The sequence below is a fragment of the Thamnophis elegans genome, chromosome Z (assembly GCF_009769535.1).
Source record: "Thamnophis elegans isolate rThaEle1 chromosome Z, rThaEle1.pri, whole genome shotgun sequence".
Classification (NCBI taxonomy): Eukaryota; Metazoa; Chordata; class Lepidosauria; order Squamata; family Colubridae; genus Thamnophis; species Thamnophis elegans.
In genome coordinates, this window is record NC_045558.1 from 19,998,011 (window position 1) to 20,019,996 (window position 21,986).

The window sequence follows — 21,986 nt, forward strand, 5'->3', positions numbered from 1 at the left end:
TTGTAATATGTGTGCAGATCCAAGCAGTGCGGCTTTTTGCATTTGACTGATGGTGATTTTGTCAATTTTTAACTGTTTTAAATATAATTCCAGTGCTTTTGGAATAGCACCCAGTGTGCCAATTACCACTAGAATTACCACTGCTGGTTTGTGCTATAGTCATTGAATTTCGATTTTTAAGTCCTGGTATTTTGCAATTTTTTCATGTTCCTTCTCGGCGACCCTGCTATCACCTGTTATTGCAATGTCTATGATTGTGACCTTATTTTTCTCAACCAGTGTGATGTCTGGTGTATTATGCGCCAGTATTTTGTCCGTTTGTATACGGAAATCCCACAAGATCTTGACCATCTGATTCTCGGTGACTTTTTCAGGCTGATGTTCCCACCAGTTTGTTGCTGTTTTAATATTATAATTTTTGCACAAATTCCAATGGATCATTTGTGCTACTGAATTGTGCCGCAATTTATAATCAGTCTGCGCGATTTTTTTACAGCAGCTGAGTATGTGATCAACAGTTTCATCAGCTTCTTTGCAAAGTCTGCATTTGGCATCATCAGAGGATTTTTCTATTTTGGCCTTAATGGCATTTGTGCGGATAGCTTGTTCTTGCGCAGCCAGGATTAGTGACTCTGTTTCTTTCTTTAATGTACCTGTTGTTAACCATAACCAAGTTTGTTCACTGTCCACTTTATCTTTTATTTTTTCCAGAAATTGGCCATGCAGTGCTTTGTTCTGCCAACTCTCCATTCTTGATTTTATCACATCTTTTCTGGATTCTTGTTTTGTCTTGTTTCAGTAGATTTTTGTTCTTTACTTCGACTAATAGATGTTCTTGACTTTCTTTTAAATAATCAGCCAGTGCATGTTTTTTATTATTATTACTATTATTATTACTATTATTATTATTTGGTTAATCTTTGGTGAGATTCACAGTCTTTGGGGCTGATGGTAGCTCAACAGCTCGAGTCCTAACCAAGGACATAGGAACTGTTAAGGTAACATCAGAGGATATAAGCTGTTCCAAGTAGGGTGGTTTTTTGTAGAGTCAGAATGTTCAAGTCAGAGCTTTAGGTTTAGGTTTAGGTTTCATTTTATTTATATGCCGCCCTATTCCCTTCAGGGCGGCGCACAAACCCAAGGAGGGAAAGAGGAACACAAAAACTACAAATACAAGGCATTTAAAAACAACCAACAACCACACTATTCGAGAGGGGAAAGAAACTCATCAACCCCAGGCCTGCTGACACAGCCAGGTTTTAACAGCTTTTCGGAAGGCCTGGAGAGAGGTGAGGGTCTGAATCTCTGCGGGGAGTTCGTTCCAAAGAGCCGGAGCTGCCACAGAAAAGGCCCTCCCCCGGGTAGTAGCCAGATGACATTGGCTGGTAGACGGAACCCGGAGGAGGCCTGCCCTGTGTGATCTAATGGGTCTTTGGGAGGTAATTGGCAGCAGGCGGTCTCTCAAGTTCCCAGGTCCAATACTATGAAGGGCTTTATAAGTGACGACTAGCACCTTGAAGCGTATCCGGAGACCAATCGGTAACCAGTGCAGCTCGTGCAGGATAGGTGTAACGTGGGTGTACCGAGGTGCACCCACGATCGCTCGTGTGGCTGCATTCTGGACGAGCTGAAGTCTCCGAATGCTCTTCAAGGGCTGCCCCATGTAGAGCGCATTGCAGTAGTCCAGTCTTGAGGTCACGAGGGCATGAGTGACTGTTGTGAGTGCCTCCCGGTTCAGGTAGGGACGCAATTGGTGCACCAGGCGATCCTGGGCAAATGCCCCCCTGGTCACAGCCGACAAATGATGTTCTAAGGTCAGCTGTGGGTCCAGGAGGACTCCCAAATTGCGAACTCTGTCTGAGGGGCATAAAATTTCACCCCCCAGCCTGAGGGATGAAATACTAACCAAATTTTTGGGAGGGAAACACAACAGCCACTCGGTCTTGTCTGGATTGAGCGCAAGCTTGTTAACCCCCATCCAGACCCTGACAGCCTCCAGACACTGGCACATCATGTCAACCGCTTCACTGAGTTGGCACGAGGCGGACAGATACCACTGGGTATCGTCCGCGTACTGATGGTATTTTATCCCGTGCCGCCGAATGATCTCGCCCAACGGCTTCATGTAGATGTTAAACAGGAGGGGGGATAGGACCGAACCCTGTGGGACCCCATATTTCAGGGGCCTGGGGGTCGACCTCTGCCCCCCGACCAACACCGACTGCGACCTGTCCGAGAGGTAGGAGGAGAACCACCGAAAAACGGTGCCTCCCACCCCCACCTCTCGTAACCATCGCAGAAGGATACCATGGTCGATGGTATCGAAGGCCGCTGAGAGGTCAAGAAGCACTAGGATGGAGGGATGATCTCCATCCCTGGCTCTCCAGAGATCATCGGTCAGTGCGACCAAAGCGGTTTCCGTGCTGAAGCCAGGCCTGAAACCGGACTGAAAGGGAGAAATTTAGAATTTTCAAATAGCAAGGTAACCCTTTAGGGATTGCTCCAAGGGCTCCAATTACAATTGGGACAACACGATTTCTTTTTCCACAGTCAGTCAACCTCAATTTGCAAAAACCGGTATTTTGTGATTTTTTTCTCGCTGTTTATCTTCAATTTGTGCATCACCAGGTATTGCAATGTCAATGAACCATACTTTCTTCTTTTCAATTATTGTTATGTCAAGTGTGTTGTAGGTAATTGCCTGTCAGTCTGTATTCTGAAGTCCCACAAGATCTTGACTTTCTCCACAATTGGTGGAGACAGCAGTCACATAGGGTTTACTCTGTCTAGTAACCAATAGGGCTGAATCTACAGATTATAAAGCCTTCCTGAGTTTTAAGACTCAGCCAGTTCTGGTCTGGATGTGTAGTTGTATTTCTGATTATATTCTTCTTCTTACTAATTGGCTATTTCTAAAACTTTCATATTTCAATCCCTGCCATTCTTAAGATCTTGCAGGCAGCGGGAATGCTTATATTAAGCAAAGAGCTTTGTCCTTAGCCACAGAGCTAGCCGTGCGGCTGGGACAGCCGTTTTAAAACAACGGAGGCTTTTTTCCTGTCAGCGATCGTCCAAGGTTTGTATTAGGCACTGGAGCGGCTCCAACGCTTCCTTTTCGAGCAGATTGCTGGAGGTTGCCCCGGTGACATGCCCAAGGGTGGTAACCCTGCGGTTGTTGTCAGGAACACAGCACTGGGGCTGCAAAGCTCTCAGGAAGATCGCTGTTTCCCTCAGAGATTACAAGGCGCGGTTACAAGCCAGAAGAGAGTGTGTGGCAGTTGATTTTGGCGCAAAGAGCAGCAAGCGCCATTTTCAAGCCAAAGGTCGGTAACGAGGCTCTTTTACAGCATTTACCTTGAGGGTGACTGTTTCTGCTTGACTTCTAATGATGGCTTCCAGCACAGGAGATGGGGCAGTAATCTCCACCCAGACCTCTCCACCAGAGAGCCCTACTGTTGGCTCTTCATCAGCTCAGACTTCTAGAAAAAGGGTGGCAGTTGAGGCAGCTGAGAAGCTCCCTGCAAAGATTCCTAGGACAGCAAAAAAAGGGGGGAAAGGGCAGCTCAAGTCCTCATCGCACAAAACAGCTCACAGAAAGCGCACACAGGATGGCAGAGGGAGCCCTCATCCATTCCAGGTGATCCCTGTCTTTCCTGGTAGCCCCCCTCTTGTGGGTGTTTCTTCTGATTCAGAGGATTCCCTTTCTGAACCTGGTTCCCTTTCTCAGATAGGAGATAGTACAGGGGTTTTTGATTCTCCTCAAAGTGAGGATGACTCCTTGGAGGATGCAGGCCCTTCTCCGGTGGCAGTTCAGGCTTCCTCTTCCCCGGGATTTTTGGGGTTTGAACCAACCCCTGCTACTACTCCTTCTATTACCCATGGTGTAGCTGCCATCAGCTCTTCTGCTACTGAAAAGGGGATAGCTATGGGCCTCAAACGTAAGAGATCCTCTGGCTACAGTTCTAAATCTAAATCGGAGGGGGTCTAAATCCAAGAGTAAAAAGAAACACTCTTCTAGTAAGGATACTGCTAATCCTTCAACTTCTAGGTCTTCCACAGCAGAGGACAGGGTTGAGCAGCCCCCCCCCAGTGATTCTGACCTCTTTGAGGACAAGGATCTGGCCCCCGACTAACCAGCTTTTGTGGGGTTGTTCAAACCGGCTCTTTTCCTATCCTTACTGTTTAAGACAAATAAGATTGCTGGTTTTAAGCCTACCCCGGATCCTAAGCCTGCAGCCTCTGACACTAGGGATTCTGAGGATCCTCTTTTCCTTGAACCTACGGTTGAGAAGGAGGTGCAAAGACAATGGGCCTCTCCGGGCACCAGTCCTCTTCCTAATTCTCTTTATAAGCGCCTGTATAATGTAGGACCTGCCTTAGTTAAGGCTCTAAACCTTCCAGCCATCAACCTCCCTGTGGTAGCTCAGGCCTCTCCTAATGCAGCTGCCAGTGGTCCTGAGGATTCGTTTAAGCCCGAAGACAAGCGCTTGGAACAAATGCTTGTCAAAGGTCACCAGGCCTCTGCCTGGGCTATTAGGGCTTCCACTTCTTTCTCATTTGTTAGAAGATCTGCTCTTCTTTGAATAAAACAACTTCAGAGCAGGATCCCAAATAAAGACACTAGGGCCCATGGGCATTTAAACAAATTAAAAGCAACTCTTGAGTTTTCTGCAGATGCTGCACTTAACACAGCTCGCTTTGCCTCCAAAGCCACTACTTCTATGATCACATATAAGTGACTACTGTGGCTAAAAATTTGGCAAGCCGATGCCAGACACAAGTGGCGTCTGGCTTCATCTCCCTTTTCAGGGGGTAATCTGTTTGGAGCCCCTTTGGGACCCTTATTAGTGGAGTCAAAGGACAAATGTAAGGTCTTTCAATCAACTTTCCACAAAGCGGACAATAGATATTCCTCTACCTTTCGAGGGCAGGACAGGGGTTTCTCCAACTCCCATCTGCAGCATCAGTCACGCTCTAGGCAGGGATCTAACCCAGTGTTTTTCAACCTTTTTTGTGCAAAGGCACACTTTTTTCATGAAAAAAATCACGAGGCACACCACCATTAGAAAATGTTAAAAAAATTTAACTCTGTGCCTATATTGACTATATATAAAGTAATTTTCCCACGGCACACCTTACACTATGTCACGGCACACTAGTGTGCCACGGCACAGTGGTTGAAAAACACTGATCTAACCAACAGCAAGATAGGTCCAATAGGACCTTCCAACAATATCCTCCTAGAAAATCCTTTGTGGGGGGCTTCAATCGATCCTACAGATTCAGAATTGACTGTCTTGAGGATCTTCCAATAGGGGGTTAATTGACAGTGTTTGCAGACTGATGGGAGGACATCTCAACAGATGCTTGGGTCTTGCAGACCATCGGATGGGGTCTGACTCTGGAGTTTCTCTCTATTCCCCCGAGGCATTTTGTCCCTTGCCCAGTGTCTCAGGACAGTCTCAAGATACAGTTGGTGGAACAGACCATTTGCCATCTTCTTCAGATCAGGGCCATCTAGGCTGTTCCTAAGGGCCACAAACGTCAGGGGTTTTGTGGTTCCACAAAGCTGTTTGTGGTTCCAAAGGCCTCGGGAGGATGGAGACCAATTCTGGATCTGAAAATCTTGCAGCGATATGTCCTTTATCAACGGTTCAAGATGCACTCCCTGCAGTCCATCCTGGAGAGAGTCTGCAAGGGCGACTTCCTCTCCTTGGTGGACCTCACAGAGGCGTATCTTCACATTCCTATCTTCCGCGAACACAGGCAGTTCCTTCGATTAGAGTACAGGGGAAATCATTACCAGTACCCGGTGCTCCCCTTCGGGCTGTCATCAACCACAAGAGTATTCACAAAAGTGCTAGCGGTGGTGGCTGCCCACCTCCGCTCAAGATTAGTCAGAATTCAAGTATATCTAGACAACATTCTCCTGCTGTCCCCCTCCATCAGACAGGATCACAGGAGCATTCAAACTACCATTCAAGTCCTCCAAGGGCTAGGCTTCTCCATAAATCTGGCAAAAAGCTCTCTAAGACCAGACACCCGCATCCTTCACCTGGGAGCTCTAATAGACACTGTGCAGGGCACAGTGACATTCTCCCCCTGTCTGCCTCTCTGGCTAATGTATTAGACTTTCTCCAACGGGGCCTCACTAAAAGTCTTTCGCCAAACAGGTTAAGGCGTCAGATGGCGGCCCTCTCTACAGTCTTGACTCTACCGACAGGTGAGCCCATCTCACATCTGCCATACATACGTCAGTTTCTCCATGGAGCGACCAATATTCATCCTCCGACTGTCCACAGATACCCAAACTGGGACTTAACCAAAGTTTTAGACTTTCTGACCAGGGTTCCGTTTGAGCCATTGTGGACTGTATCACTTCAACATCTCACACTCAAGGTCTGTTTCCTAATCGCAATGATGTCAGCAAGCTGAATCTCCGAACTCGCAGCTCTGTTGATTAGAAGCGACCTTTGTATATTTCATGCAGCTAGGGTCGTTCTCCTTCTAGATCTGACGTTTACGCCCAAAGTTAACTCAGTCTTTCATAAGGTTCAGGAACTTATTCTCCCTAATTTTTGTCCCAATCCTTCTCATGGGTTAGAAAAAAAGTGGCATTCCTTAGACCTTTGCAGGACTTTACATATGTATATCAAACATTCAGCTATGTTCAGGCATTCTGAAGCCTTACTAGTCTCTTTTCAGCCAGCTTCCCTGAGTTCTAAAGTCTCCTCTTCCACCATAGGATGCTGGTTTAGAGCATGTATCTCTAAAGCTTACTGAGTCATTGATCTCGTTCCTCCACAGGATATAACGGCTCATTCTTCTCATAGTGCGGCCATGTCAACTGCCTGGGCTACTCAGGCATCAGTGGAGGAAATTTGTATGGTGGCCATTTGGACTTCTCCCATTCCCTTTATCCGTCATTACAAGATAGACAGGTTTGTTTCGGCTGAAGCGGCCTTTGGAAAGAGGATTTTACAACAAGTCCATTCTCTGGACTCCTCTTCCAGAGAGACCGGATCCCTCCCTTAATTAGGGACTAGCTTGGGTATGTACCTACGTGACTGCTGTCGCCACCAATCGTGGAGAATGGGCATTGGTACTTACCTGATACGCTCATTCTCGCGGCAGGTGGAGACAGCAGTCACCCCCGCCCTGTTATGGTCTAGATTATCCTTCAGGATTAGGTCAGTCCTTTTTTTCCTTTTCTTGGCTTCCCTTTATTCTCCTTCTCCATATCAACTATAGGTCGGTCTACATCATGTCTTCGTCTAAAAGCTGGGGAAGAGCAGCAAGGAGGAAGGCTTTATAATCTGTAGACTCAGCCCTATTGGTTATTGAACAAAGTGAACCCTACGTGACTGCTGTCTCCACCTGCTGCGAGAATGAGCGTATCAGGTAAGTACCAACGCCCATTCTCATTCTCTAAAACCTTCTCAACCTGATGGTCCCAGTGGTTTTTGCTGTACTCAAATCCAAACTTTTGCCACAATTTCCAGTGAATAATCTTAGCAATGTGGTCATGGTGTTGTAGGTAGTCAATTTGTGAAATTTTGCTGCATCCACTGATCAAGTCGTCGACTGTCTCGTCTTTCTCATTACAGAGGTGACATTTGCTGGTGGTGGTAACATGTTGATTTTTTGCCTTCATGCAGTTTGTGGCTAAGGCTTGTTCTTGAGCTGCCAAAATAAAGCCTTCTGTTTCTTTTTTCAGTACTCCTGATCTTAACCAGTTCCAAGTTAGTTTTTGGTCAGCTTTGCCTTCAATACTTTTCAAGTATTGGCCATGCAAAGCTTTGCTTTTCCAATTTTCAGCTCGCTTCTCAATTACTTCTTTCTTATATTCAACTTTTAACATAGTTGTCTTCAAAAAGCCTCCTTTATTTACTTCCTTAATCATTGGTTCTTTACTTTTCTGGATGTAATCATTCAAGCTGTGTCTTTCTTCTTCCGCAGTCTGTTTATTTGTAGGAGTCCTCGACCACCCTCTGGTCTTGGTAGATATAATTGGTCAACATCACTTTTAGGGTACAAAGCATGGTTCATTGTCATAAGCTTCGTTGTTGTTGTTGTTGTTGTTGTTGTTATTTGTATAAAAATACAGGAAAATAGGTGATATGTGTGGGTGCATCTATGTTCAAAAGAAATGATACAGATTCCTCATTATGAAAGTGTTTTCTATGCACGAGAAAAATATTCATATATATGCATAAAAGGTATACATTTTTGTCACAGATTTCTTACTACCAGTTTCCAAATTAGAAATTTCTCTTCCAAAATATCTACCAGTGCTATCCACATTATATAGTTATAAATCTCATTTGAAGATATAGCTACTCCCCTGGGCATTTGCAGGCTTTTAACTGTGGTAAGAACAATAATCTTTAAATTATTGAGCCCTATTGTTATATTACTTATTTTATTTTCACCTAAGTTAATAAAATGTTTTTTGTGGAAGATAATTTTATATATTTAGTTTTTGTACACACCTCTGGCTTCATTTGGAAGGAAAAACAGTATATGAAAGAATCAATCAATCAATTAATAGTATTAGTAATAATTTCTATTCAAGTCTTTAAATCATGAGGCAGTATAGCAGTCTTACCATTTATAATGCCTGGATGGATGGATGCAAGAATCTGAGCTTCCTCTATTTCCTTCTCATTGGACTGCAACTTTTCTTGCAATTCTTTCTTTTTCATTGATAGGTCATATAATTCCTTTTCTTCAGATAAAAATGTTTTTAAAATTATTTCATGAAAACAGTTCAAAGTACAATTATGTCCCACATTATTAAAAATCATGCATAGATCATTTCATTAAAGTGGTGCATGTATGTATGTATGTATGGATGGATGTATGGATGTATGTATGTATGATGTATGTATGTATGTATGTATATATCAGTGGTGGATTTTTTAAATTTTTAGGATCTATTCTGTAGGTGTGGCCTGTTTTGTGGAAGTGGCTTGGTGGTCATGTGACTGGGTGGGCATGGCCAAGTTGAAAAATGTGATAAAACTCACTTAACAACGTTCTTGCTTAGCAACCAAGATTTTGGGCTCAATTGTGATCATAAGTTCTCTGCCCCACCCTCTCTCTCTCTCTCTCCCTCCCTCCCTTCTTGTGTCTCTCTCCCCCACTTATTTTCTTTCTTTCCCTTCCTTCCTTCTTGTCTCTCTCTCTCTCTCCATCTTTCTTTCTTTCTCTTTCTCATTATTGATTTCTCTCTCTCTCTCTCATTCACACACATACCGTACCCCTCATGTCGGTCACTGACAGCTCTCAAAGAGAAGGAAGGACTCCTGCCTTGGGAAGGAGTTGGACTAGATTACCTCCATGTTCCCTTACATTCCTCTATGTTCTCTGTCCCATTTAGTCACAAACAGCCCCTTTCACTTTAAAATGGGTCACAAACTCCACTCATCCTGCGTGCGCCCTGTCCCACCCACGGCTTTCGATCTTCTTCTCCGCCTTGGTTCTGCAGGTGGGAGGTGCTGCTGCTGAGGTGGCATGGTGGGTGCAGTGGTGATGGCAGTCGGGGCACTGCCTGCTACCCACAGCAAGCCCAGGAGCAGTAGCCACCGCCCCCCACTGCCATCACTCATTCTCTCTCAGGCCTTCAGCTGGGCACGCAGAGTGTGTGGCGACAGCGAGGGCAACTGAGCGAGGGCAGCACTTTGGTGGGCAAAGAAGAGCCAAGCTGAGAGGGGAAAAAAACTCTGCCAGGTGTTTGTTCTTTTGCTGCTTGAACAGCACCCTCATTTTCAATTGGTCCATAGGTCCAGGGAGAGGGATGGAAAAGATGGATTCCTTCTCCCCCCCAATTGGAAATGAGGTGGCTGTCAACACACTGCATCCTGTGTGGCATGTTGAAACAGAAGAATTAACAGGAGGGGAGCTTGGCTGTTTAAAAAGCGTGGAACGCCTCTCCTGTTCCTTCTTTTGCTGCTTGAACAGCCATGCAGGGCGTGCTTCCTTGCTTTGATAACCAATGTTCCCTCTAAGCTGTGCAGATGCGTGGCCGCACACGTGGCAACAAAACACCATGCAACAGTTTTCAACTGCCGCGCAGAGGGTTTTGTGAGATGCCTTCCACGATAATAGGAAAGGAGTACCAGCCTGGAGACAGCAATCAGTTCTAGGTGCACAAGGCAGAAAGTAGCTGAGAGAAGAGGTGTAGGGGTTGGGAGAAGGCATGGCTCCTAGCAGCGGCTGCTCAGATTTGCCATTTGCGTGAGAGAGAGAAAGAGAGAGAGGGGGGGGGAGGGAGGGAAGGAGAAGGGAGGGAGAGAGGGAGGGAGGGAGAGAGGGAGGGAGGGAGAGAGGGAGGGAGGGAGAGAAAGGGAAAGCACGAGTGTGTGTATCCCTCCTTCCTTCAGCTGAACACTCTCGCTGGCATCCCGGCCAGACGAGAGGCACTGCAGAGGGTCTCCTCTAGGGCAGCGAGCCATTTGATGGGAAAGTTGCCTCTTGGAAGGAATGACCCAGCTTCGTTCCCGCTTCGTTTCTCCTGCCTCGTCTCTCCTGTCTCTTCACTTCTCCGTTTGGTCGTTGGGCAGCAGATCAAGAGCAGGAGCCAAGCCGGAGAAAGAGGGGTGTGTGTGAGTGAGTGAGTTAGTGGGCAGACTTAGCACTTTGTTAAGTTTGATTCTCTGTGTGTTTGGAGTTTGGAGTTTATTCAATTTGTAGGCCGCCCTATTTCCTGAAGGGACTCAGGGCAGCTGAACAAAAGCCAAGGGAGGGGAAATTACAAAAAGTAAGACAGAAACAATCAAACAATACGAACAACTTAAAAGCACAACAGACACAGCAAATTCGAGTAGGGGGGGACTCAACCCCAGGCTTGCTGGGACAGCCAGGTCTTCATGGCCGTCCAGAAGGCCTGAAGGGTGGAGAGGGTCTGAATCTCCACAGGGAGCTCGTTCCAAAGGGCCGGAGCAGCCACAGAGAAGGCCCGCCTCCGAGTAGTCGCCAGCCAACATTGGCCAGCAGATGGAATACGGAGGAGGCCTAATCTGTGGGATCGAATGGGTCTGTGGGAGGTAATCGGCAGAAGGCGGTCTCTCAAGTACCCAGGTCCAATACCATGTAGGGCTTTATAAGTAATAACTAGCATCCTGAAGCATATCCGGAGACCAATAGGTAGCCAGTGCAGCTCGCGGAGGATAGGTGTAACATGGGTGTACCGTGGTGCACCCACAATTGCTCGCATGGCTGCATTCTGGACGAGCTGGAGTCTCCGAACACTCTTCAAGGGCTGCCCCATGTAGAGCGCATTGCAGTAGTCCAGTCTTGAGGTCACAAGGGCATGAGTGACTGTTGTAAGATCCTCCCGGTTCAGGTAGGGACGCAATTGGTGCACCAGGCGGACCTGGGCAAACGCCCCCCTGGTCACAGCCGACAACTGATGATCTAAAGTCAGCTGTGGGTCCAGAAGGACTCCCAAATTGCGCACCCTGTCTGAAGGGCGTATAATTTCACCCCCCAGCCTGAGAGATGGAATACTAAGCCAATTTATGGGAGGAAAAAACACAAGCCACTCGGTCTTGTCAGGATTGAGAGCCAGTCTGTTCACCCCCATCCAGACCCTCACATCCTCCAGGCACTGGCACATCACATCAACTGCTTCACTGAGTTGGCACGGGGCGGACAGATACAATTGAGTATCGTCCGTGTATTGATGGTATCCTATCCCGTGCTGTCGGATGATCTCTCCCAGTGGCTTCATGTAAATGTTGAACATGAGGGGGGACAGGACCGACCCCTGCAGCACCCTGTAATTAAGGGGCCTAGGGGTGGACCTCTGTCCTCCAACCAACACCGACTGTGACCTGCCTGAGAGGTAGGAAGAGAACCACCGAAGAACGGTGCCTCCCACCCCCACCTCTCGCAACCGTTGCAGCAGTATACCATGGTCGATGGTATCGAAGGCCGCTGAGAGGTTCAGGAGAACCAGAACGGAGGCACGGCCCCGTCTCTGGCTCTCCAGAGATCATCGGTCAGTGCGACCAAAGCAGTTTCCATGCTGTAGCCAGGCCTGAAACCAGATTGGAATGTGTCTAGATAATCAGTTTCCTCCAAGGACCGACAGAGCTGAGAGGCCACCACTTTCTCAACAAACTTCCCAACAAAGGGGAGGTTGGAGACTGGACGATAGTTATTCAAAATGGCTGGATCCAAGGACGGTCTCTTCAGTAGGGGTCTCACCACCACCTCTTTTAAAGGGGGGGGGAAGGAACCTTCCTGGAGAGACACGGTCACAATCGCCTGGATCCAGCCCCGTGTCACCTCCCTGCTGTTCGCGACCAGCCAGGAGGGACACGGGTCCAGTACACAAGTGGAGGCACTCACTGCTCTGATGGCTTTGTCCACTTCCTCAGGGGTAGCAGATTGAAAATCAATCCAACGATGGCGCTCAAGACCCTCCCTCGGTATCTCGGCTGGCTCTGCGCAATTGGAGTCCAGGTTTGCCTGAAGCCGAGCCACTTTATCTGCGAGGAATTGAACGAACTCCTCAGCCTTACCTTGCAAGGGAGTGCCCGTATGCCTCCCTTTAATGAGGGAATGGGCTATCCTAAACAAGGCGGCTGGGCGTGACTCAGTGGAAGCTATCAGAGCAGCAATATGAGTTATTTTTGATGTCCGGATAGCCCGGAGGTAGGCTCTGATGCAAGATTTTAATGAGGCTCGGTCTGACACGGACTTACTGGCTCTCCAGCGGTGCTCTAGGCGTCTCTTTTGGCGCTTCATCTCCCGGAGTTCCTCAGTAAACCAAGGAGCCCTCCTGGATCCATTGCCGAGATCGGCCGTAGAGGCGCAATCCGGTTAAGGGCCCCTGCCGCCGCCGAGTTCCAAGCAGCGATCAGAGTCCCGACCGAATTGCAGGCGAGAGTATCAGGTATAACACCAAGCGCCATCTGAAAGCCCATAGGGTCCATAAGGCGCCTGGGGTGGAACCACCTAATCGGTTCCTCCTCCCTACAGTGGGGGATTGGCCTCCGAAAGTCGAGGCTCAGTAGGCAGTGGTCCGACCACGACAGGGGCAGGATCTCAATGCCCCTCAAACCAAGATCACAACTCCACTGCTCCGAGAGGAATACAAAGTCAAGTGTGACCTGCTGAGTGGGTCGGATCCCGAATTACTTGGGTCAAGCCCATGGCTGTCATGGAAGCCATGAACTCTTGTGCCCCATCAGAGTGCTCACCGAGCGAAGGCAAGTTGAAATCCCCCAGCACCATAAGCCTGGGAAACTCAACTGCCAGCTCGGCTACTGACTTGAGGTGCGAGGGGAGGGCTGCTGCAACACTGTTGGTAGGTAGGTACGTTAGCAGCATGCCCCCTTGACCCCCAGGATCCAATCTCACCAGCAAGGACTCACACCCAACAAGCTCCGGAGCAGGGATCATACGAGGAACTAACGACTCTCGGATAACAACGGCCATTCACCCACCCCTCCTGGGGTCGCGGCTGGTGAAGCACCTGAAAACCCTCTGGGCACATTACGGTGAGGGGGACTCCTCCCTCCAGGCCCAGCCAGGTTTCAGTAATACATGCCAGGTCTGCCCCCTCGTCTAAAATTAAGTCCCGGACGAGGGGAGCCTTGTGAACCACAGACCTGGCATTTAGCAACAGTAGCCTGAGACCAGGGCCCTGACTACTCGCGCCATCTGGCCTTGGAGTGGGACTAATAGGGCCAGAAGGAAGGATCTCTGTAACATAGCGAACCCTCCTTTCCCGGTAATGACTCGCCCTAAAGTCCCCGCCATATCTGCCCCTCCCAGTTAGGACTGTAATGCTCCGGCCCACTCCCGCGTCCATAGGGCCCCCACCCTCCCCTTCAGAGATCGACATCCCTGGCAAGCCCTTCGAACCATACATTCTAAGGCTGGGGGTTAAACCAGGCCCCCCTAACACTTCTGCAGAGCACTCAGTGTAGGAGGTACCCAGTTATGGTCCCAGCCCTCTCAGGCATACACAATCATACAACAGACACTCCCCGACAAGAATTTAAAAAACACAAATACAACTATATAATAAAAAGTGGGCACATACATACAACACAGTCATACCCACAGTCATACCCCAAGCACTCACCATGCATTAAAAATGTACGGAGCACTGCGCAAATGCATTAGCAAGCAATAATATAAAAAGGAGAGAGAACTGCTCCGTTCCTCTCTCTCCTCTATGTTTCAATGAGTTCAATGAGTACATTCTCTCCACCACCTTCAATTAAAATATCAAGTAATAGGTCCTATAGAAGATTGCTATCTGAAGGACCCTTATAAGCCATTCACCTTTCGACTAATTGTTAATGGGCAAGGTAGATAAGTATTCAGAGCTCTTAAGCCAGATTTCCATGTTTCATAGTTTTGCCAAGTTTACTTAAAGAATGTACTGATCTTATTTTCAAAGCAAACATTAAAAGCTAATATCAGAACCTAACACATTTCCCTCAACCTATATCTTAAATGTGCTCATTTTCATATTTGTAGCATGCTTATTCCTGGGTGAGCCAACAACCTAAACAAAACATAAATACCCATAAAAGAAGCTTACAGTTATCCAAAGAAAAATGTTTATTACAACTCTTTTTCTTCTGAGAGTTTCAATCAATGCTTCTTAAATGGATGAAAGAGATTTTCATGATCATAACATAACTGACTTATGGACTCTTTCAATAATGTCAATGTGGCACAATATATGCAAGTAAAGAAATACCTAAAGTTAATGTTTACTTTAAACATAGATTCATTTAATCCGAACTTACCAATAGATTTTCCAATGATACCTTTTTCTGAAGCAATACTCTTTGCTTTTAGTAAATTAATGGTAGTTTGCTCTAGTTCTTCAATCAAACGTCTTTTTTCCTCAGAAAGGTCATGTAACATATAGTCTATAAAAATCAGATCAATAACATATACGTTGAAAAGCTGTTCTATACACAATGCTGTAGTTGATTGCTCTACTATATTCATTCAGTCATTAAATTTCTATAACCATCAAATTCAATCAAATGATTCTGGGCAGCTTAAGATTCTGTGGAAACTTAAATATTAATATTTTTATTCATAATATTTACAATATTGGTCAATCTATTGTTAGCATTTGAGACACAAATAACCAGATTCAAATTATCCTACTTTAGACCTATTATGCATTATATACCTACACAGAAAGTTCTAATGCTGGGATACGTGGAAGGCAATAGGGGAAAAAAAAGACAACCAGAAGCAAGGTGGATGTTACCATGATGACAGGTGCACTGCTGGAAGATTTCCAAGGCCAATTTAGGGACAATTTGTTGTGGAGAGAATAACTAGAAATGAAAAATGACTACATGGTTCATAATCAATCATAATCAATATTCAGTGCATGTCAATTTTATTTCAAAAACCTTTCATACTTATGAAATTGTCATGTTGCAAAAGAAATTCATTACATATATACAATGAAGGTCCTTTAATGTCCAAAGCGTGGTTCAGAACTTGAAATGATCATTTGGATCAATACAGAATACTCAAAAACAGTTTCAGGTATTACTTTGGGGTTTGTCCCACACACTCCAATTTATCACATGCTGACTTTAAAGGAAAAAGAAATGTGAGAGGAGCAGTGACAATTACACCAATATAAGGCAAAATGAAAAGGGAATAGATGCAAATAAACCCATTGCCCTAGCCCCCACAATATCTTAAAAATATCCTGGAAACAAACATCCTGAGACAAAGTCTTTTTCACAGTAGAATATAAGGCCAAAAATAACACTACTACAGAATAGACATTTACAGAATTGTTTTTTATTCATATTTTCTAATCTCCTTTACGCTAGTTATGTTCTACTTATCTGTTCTTTCAGCTTCAAATGAGTATCTAATTACCAGTTTCATCCATATATCTATAATGTAGTCATTAAGGTGCTGAAACCAGAAGACTGTCCTTGAGGCTTCCCTTAGACATGAAAGCTGGCCTCTCACTCTCCCTCAACCCACCCCACCTCACAGTTGTGTTGTGAGAAAATAGGAGACAGAAACAAGAACGATTTACTGCCTTCAGTTAAATAGTTACACAAAATTAATTTAAAAGTATTGTATTAATAATAACAACAACAACAACAACAACAACTCTATAACTCCGCCGTTGACAGTCCCAAGCCCGGATGAGAAAGGAGGAGGGTTGGGATCAGGTTGTCAACCTGACCCCATTAAAAAAAACCCACCAACCCATATAACATGGTGAAAGAAACAAATAAAAATTCTATACCGCATTGGTCGTCACGCAGGTTAACAAGGCCAGCAGCGGATGTGAGGTCCCTGGGCATCCGTCGACAAGTGAGCTACAAGTGGACCACCCAACAAAATGACAAAAATATAGTGCAGATGAAAATTGTGCCATAATGGCCTGTTATTACAACTCAGAGCAGAAAAAAGAGGCTATTGAAAGTGAATGTATGAATTATGAAAACAACAATATCCAGATTCAAATGTTAGTGAACAATGACTAGCAGATCAAAGGCGATTTATTATACGGAATAAAGTGTTTAGTGAAGATGAACTTGAGGAAATTCAGACAATTTGCAAAAATAAAAAAAACAACATCACAAGCGGAAACAACCAATACTCAAGACACAATTAAAGACATTGTAGTAGAACTCCCAGAAGAAGATGTCGGGGAGGAAATAACAACACTACCATCAGAACCAGATATCATTGAACCAACTGATGAGCTAACTCAAAAACAAAAAGAATTGAAGGACAAGATCATGGAGTATTTTCTAATGAGGAAAGGCAATGTTTACCATCATTAAAAACTGTGCCTAATAAAATTTTGGCCCCTATTATGAAAATGGTTAATGCAGTGCTTTAAACAATCAAACCAGGATCCATCTTGGAAACGAATCAGTTAATGTATAGTGCAGCTGTAATAGTCACTAAAGAACTAGGCATTAAAATCAAAGCACTTAGTCACACAATGGAAAAAGCATCAAAGCCAAAGTGGAAAATCCGATTAGAACAAAAAGTCAAAAAATTAAGGGCAGATGCTAGCAACTTAAAGAACATGCATGAGCAACGGCTTAAAAACAGCAAATTCATAGATCAGCTAATCAGAAGATATAGATTGGATACTAGAAACATCAATGAAGCTGTAGAAATTGTAAAACAGCAGATAACAACAACAGCTAGAAAAATTGAAAGATATAAGGCACGAATCATCCAATATAAACAAAATCAGCAATTTCGATCAGACCAACGGTGTTTTTATCAAAGTCTTAATGTGAATGGTGACACCAAAAATGAAAAACCAGAAAAGCAGGCCACAGTTGAATTCTGGAAAGAACTGTGGGAAAATGCAAAGGACTACAATAAGGAAGCAAAGTGGATACATGACTTTGAGAAAAGCATTGGCAACAAGCAAATGCAAGTATTAGAAATAACAACTGAGATGCTCAAAAATCGAGTAAAAAAAGTAAAGAATTGGACATCACCTGGAAATGACCAATTGCATGGTTTCTGGCTCAAATATCTTACCGGTTTACATGCAATATTGGCCAGGCAACTGAATGAAATTTTACAAAAGGGTCAAATTGATGAATGGTTGACAACTGGAAAAACATACTTGATTCAGAAGGATGCAACTAAAGGAACAATACCTGAAAACTACAGACCAATAACATGCTTGCCAACAACCTTCAAATTACTCACAGGCATTATTGCAGATAACATGATGGATTATTTGGAAACAAATGACATTTTGCCAGTAGAGCAAAAAGGCAACAAAAGAAGGAGCAGGGGCACAAAAGATCAGCTCCTAATTGATAAAATGATATTAGAAAATTGTAAGAACAGAAAAATGAACTTGAATATGGTCTGGATTGATTACAAAAAGGTATTCGACTCATTGCCACATAGTTGGATCATAAAATGCTTAGAAACAACTGGCATTAGCAAAAATATTACATCCTTTACTGAAAAGGCAATGAAACAGTGGAGAACTGAGTTGGCAGAAGGGAATGAGAACTACGGAATGGTTAATAAGCGAGGAATATTCCAGGGTGATTCACTTTCACCTCTTCTCTTCATTATCACGATGATCCCACAATCAGTATTCTTAAAAATAATGAAATTAGGCTACCAAATAGCCAAAGAAGCTGAAAAAAAATCTCATTTATTATATATGGATGATTTGAAACTCTATGGAAAGTCAGAAATAGCAATCCAATCACTGACAAACACAGTCCGAGTATTCAGCATCGATATTTCAATGCAGTTTGGCATGGAAAAATGCACTACTGTATCCATAAAAAGGGGCAAAATCACTACATGTGAGGGAATTGAAATGCCCAATGGCCAACTAATTAAATGCAATGAAAATGAAGCCTACAAATATTTAGGCATTCTGCAGTTGGATAACATCAAGCATGGAGAAGTAAAAACTATCATCAGGGGAGAGTACACCAACAGAGTTAGGAAAATTTTGAAATCTTAATTGAATGGTGGAAATACAATCAAGGCCATAAATGCCTGGGCAATACCAGTTATAAGATACAGAGCTGGTATAGTTAACTGGACACAAGCTGATTTGGACATTTGGACCGAAAAACCAGGAAACTAATGACAATGCACTACAGTTTACATCCACGTGGTGATACTAATAGACTATATCTGCCCAAAAAATCAGGTGGCAGAGGATTATTACAAGTGAAGCAAATACTTGAAGAAGAAAAACATGCACTGGCTGATTATTTAAAAGAAAGTCAAGAACATCTATTAATCGAAGTAAAGAACAAAAATCTATTGAAGGTCCAACAGCCGAAACAAGAATACAGAAAACATGTGATAAAATCAAGAATGGAGAGTTGGCAGAACAAAGCAATGCATGGCCAATTTCTAGAAAAAATAAAAGATAAAGTGCACAGTGAAAAAACTTGGTTATGGTTAACAACAGGAAAGAAAGAAACTGAGTCACTAATCCTGGCTATGCAAGAACAAGCTATCCGCACAAATGCCATTAAGGCCAAAATCGAAAAATCCTCTGATGATGTCAAATGCAGACTTTGCAAAGAAGCTGATGAAACTGTTGATCACATACTCAGCTGTTGTAAAAAAATCACGCAGACTGATTATAAATTGCGGCACAATTCAGTAGCACAAATGATCCATTGGAATTTGTGCAAAAATTATAATATTAAAACAGCAACAAATTGGTGGGAACATCAGCCTGAAAAAGTCACCGAGAATCAGATGGTCAAGATCTTGTGGGATTTTTGCATTCAAACAGACAAAATACTGGCACATAATACATCAGACATCACACTGGTTGAGAAAAATAAGGTTATAATCATAGACATTGCAATACCAGGTGATAACAGGGTTGATGAGAAGGAATATGAAAAATCGCGAAATACCAGGACTTGAAAATCGAAGTTCAACGATTATGGCACAAACCAGCAGTGGTAATTCTAGTGGTAATCGGCACACTGGGTGCTATTCAAAAAGCACTGGAATTACGTTTAAAACAGTTAAAAATTGACAAAATTACCATCAGTCAAATGCAAAAAGCCGCACTGCTTGGATCTGCACACATATTACGAAAATACATTACGACGTCCTAGGCCCCTGGGTGGGGCCCGATTAGTAACCAATGCCAAATCCGGCGAAACAACTGGCTGCTGTGATACAATTATATAATAATAATTTGTTCATTAAACATGAATCTCAGCCAACTGAATATTCAAAAATGCATTACAAATACCAGTGACTGGTGCTAATGGTTGATACAGTTTGCATCCTAGGTATCAACCAAATATCTTCTTAAAATATAAGATCTTCCAAGGAGCACAGTTTTTTTGCAGTTCCACTGGTGTTATTGCAGGAAGCTGCAATTTGTTGATGTATCTTGTAAAATTCTTGGACATAGTGCCAAGTGCCCCGATGCAATGGGTATCACTGTTACATGCTTCATCCATAGCCATGTAGTTTCAATGGCCAGGTTGCGATATTTCATTATTTTTTTTAGTTCTTTTTCTTCGACTCTGGCATCTCCAAGAACAGTGATGTCAATAAACTGTACACTTCGGCCCTCTACAACTGTGATATCTAGTGTGTTGTGCTCTAAATGACGATCCGTTTATATTCGAAAGTCCCACAAGATCTACACCTTCTCATTTGTTGTTGTTGTTGTTGTTGTTGTTGTTCTGCATTATTTAATTTTGCTTATAGAACTAAACAAGCCAACTATTGTAACCTTTCCTCATAGAGAACATATACTGAACCTGCTGTTTTTATTAAAAGTGCAGTGTACAATTCTTGATTTAGCCCTACAAACCTCTCATATACTTAGAAAATAATCCTATACTTAGATTTCTTGGTTGTTTCCTTGCAAGCATTTCATTATCCAAACTAGATAACATCATCAGTTCTGTTCAATCCGTCATTTCAATCCTGAGTTACAGATATTCTCTTTTATTGATACTTATTGATACTTACTCCTTGAATTTGGAATACAGTTTCAGTTCTTACTGCCTTCTTTAAATATTGTTTTGTGTCAAAATTCTATTCAACAGTGGGAAATAATTAAAAGAAAAGAGCTATGGAATTTTTAAAAAAATAATATTTAATACCTACCACTGATTTCGCCAGGATTGACAGCTGCAAAATTTGAAGCTTCAACTAGATCTTTCTGAACAAATTCAAGCTTTCCCAGTATTTCTTCTCTTTTTCCAGATAACTCATATAATTCTCTTTCTGTAACACATTAATATTTGGGGGGAAAAAACATCAAAGCTATTATTACTTTTGAAGTTGAATTAACTATTAAAGTAGCTCTTGGGTTTCCAGAGGATGTGGAAGGTGAGATAACCAGAGTTTACATCACCTTTTGAGTTTACCCTCTTTTTGAGCAAACATCTACAGTTAATTATATATAAAGTTTTATCTTGGGTTGTTCAGAAGAAAGCCAGAATAAGAGAAATGGAAAGCCTTGTAAATTATCTGGAACTCCTGGAAATAACCTAATTCAGCATATCTGAAGATTGTGTCACAATGTATGGGCTTTAACACTCAATTTGAAGATTACAACTTAACATAAAGAAATTAGAAGATTGTGAAATTTGCTGCCTAAACTAGAGACTGTTCCAGGAATATTACAAAGTGAGAATTTCCCGTTTCAACTTATACTTTTAAGTAATACCCCTCTCTTTGTAATGCTTCTGTAAGTTCTTATTGAAAGCTGTTTATAAACTGAGCTGACGAAGGAAAGACTAAGGTATCAAAACAATGGTCCTCACTAGAGAATTCTACAAAAAAGTGGGATTCTGCTCAGTAACTGAAGATGTGTACATTAAATCTCAAAAGCATTAAAAAAAATTATTATTATTTTTCTCCAGGGGTGTATCACTACTAAGCTCTAGTGATCAGGCAGTGACACAAAAGAAAATGGAAACTAAAATAATATATCATGGGAATGGTCTTTTCATTCCTATCACTCTTGTAGAGATATTACCAATATCAGATAAGAGGATTTCCAAAATTCCAAATATTACTGAGGAAATAGTTATTATTGAGAGACAACTAAACTCAAAGATTACAGGAAAATACTTGGATGATAGCCCAATTGTGATATACCGTATTTTTCGGATTATAATACACACCTTTTTCCCTCAAAAAAGAGGCTGAAAATCTGGGTGTGTCTTATACATTGAATACAGCATTTCTGCTTCCGGAAACCCCACCCCCTTCAGCAAAATGGCCGTGCATAGCTTTTAGGATGCTTTCAGAGAGCTCCTGGGGACTGAGAAGGGCAGAAATGAGCAAAACATTGCCGTTTTTTGCTCAAATTCCGCCCTCCCCCCGAGTCACAGGAGCACTCTATAAGCCTCCTAAAGGCTATCCATGCCCCTTTTTGGAAAAAAACGGGCCCATTTTTGCAAAAAAATGGGCAGTTTGGGGGACGTTTGCAGAGTGCAAAAAAATATTTTAAT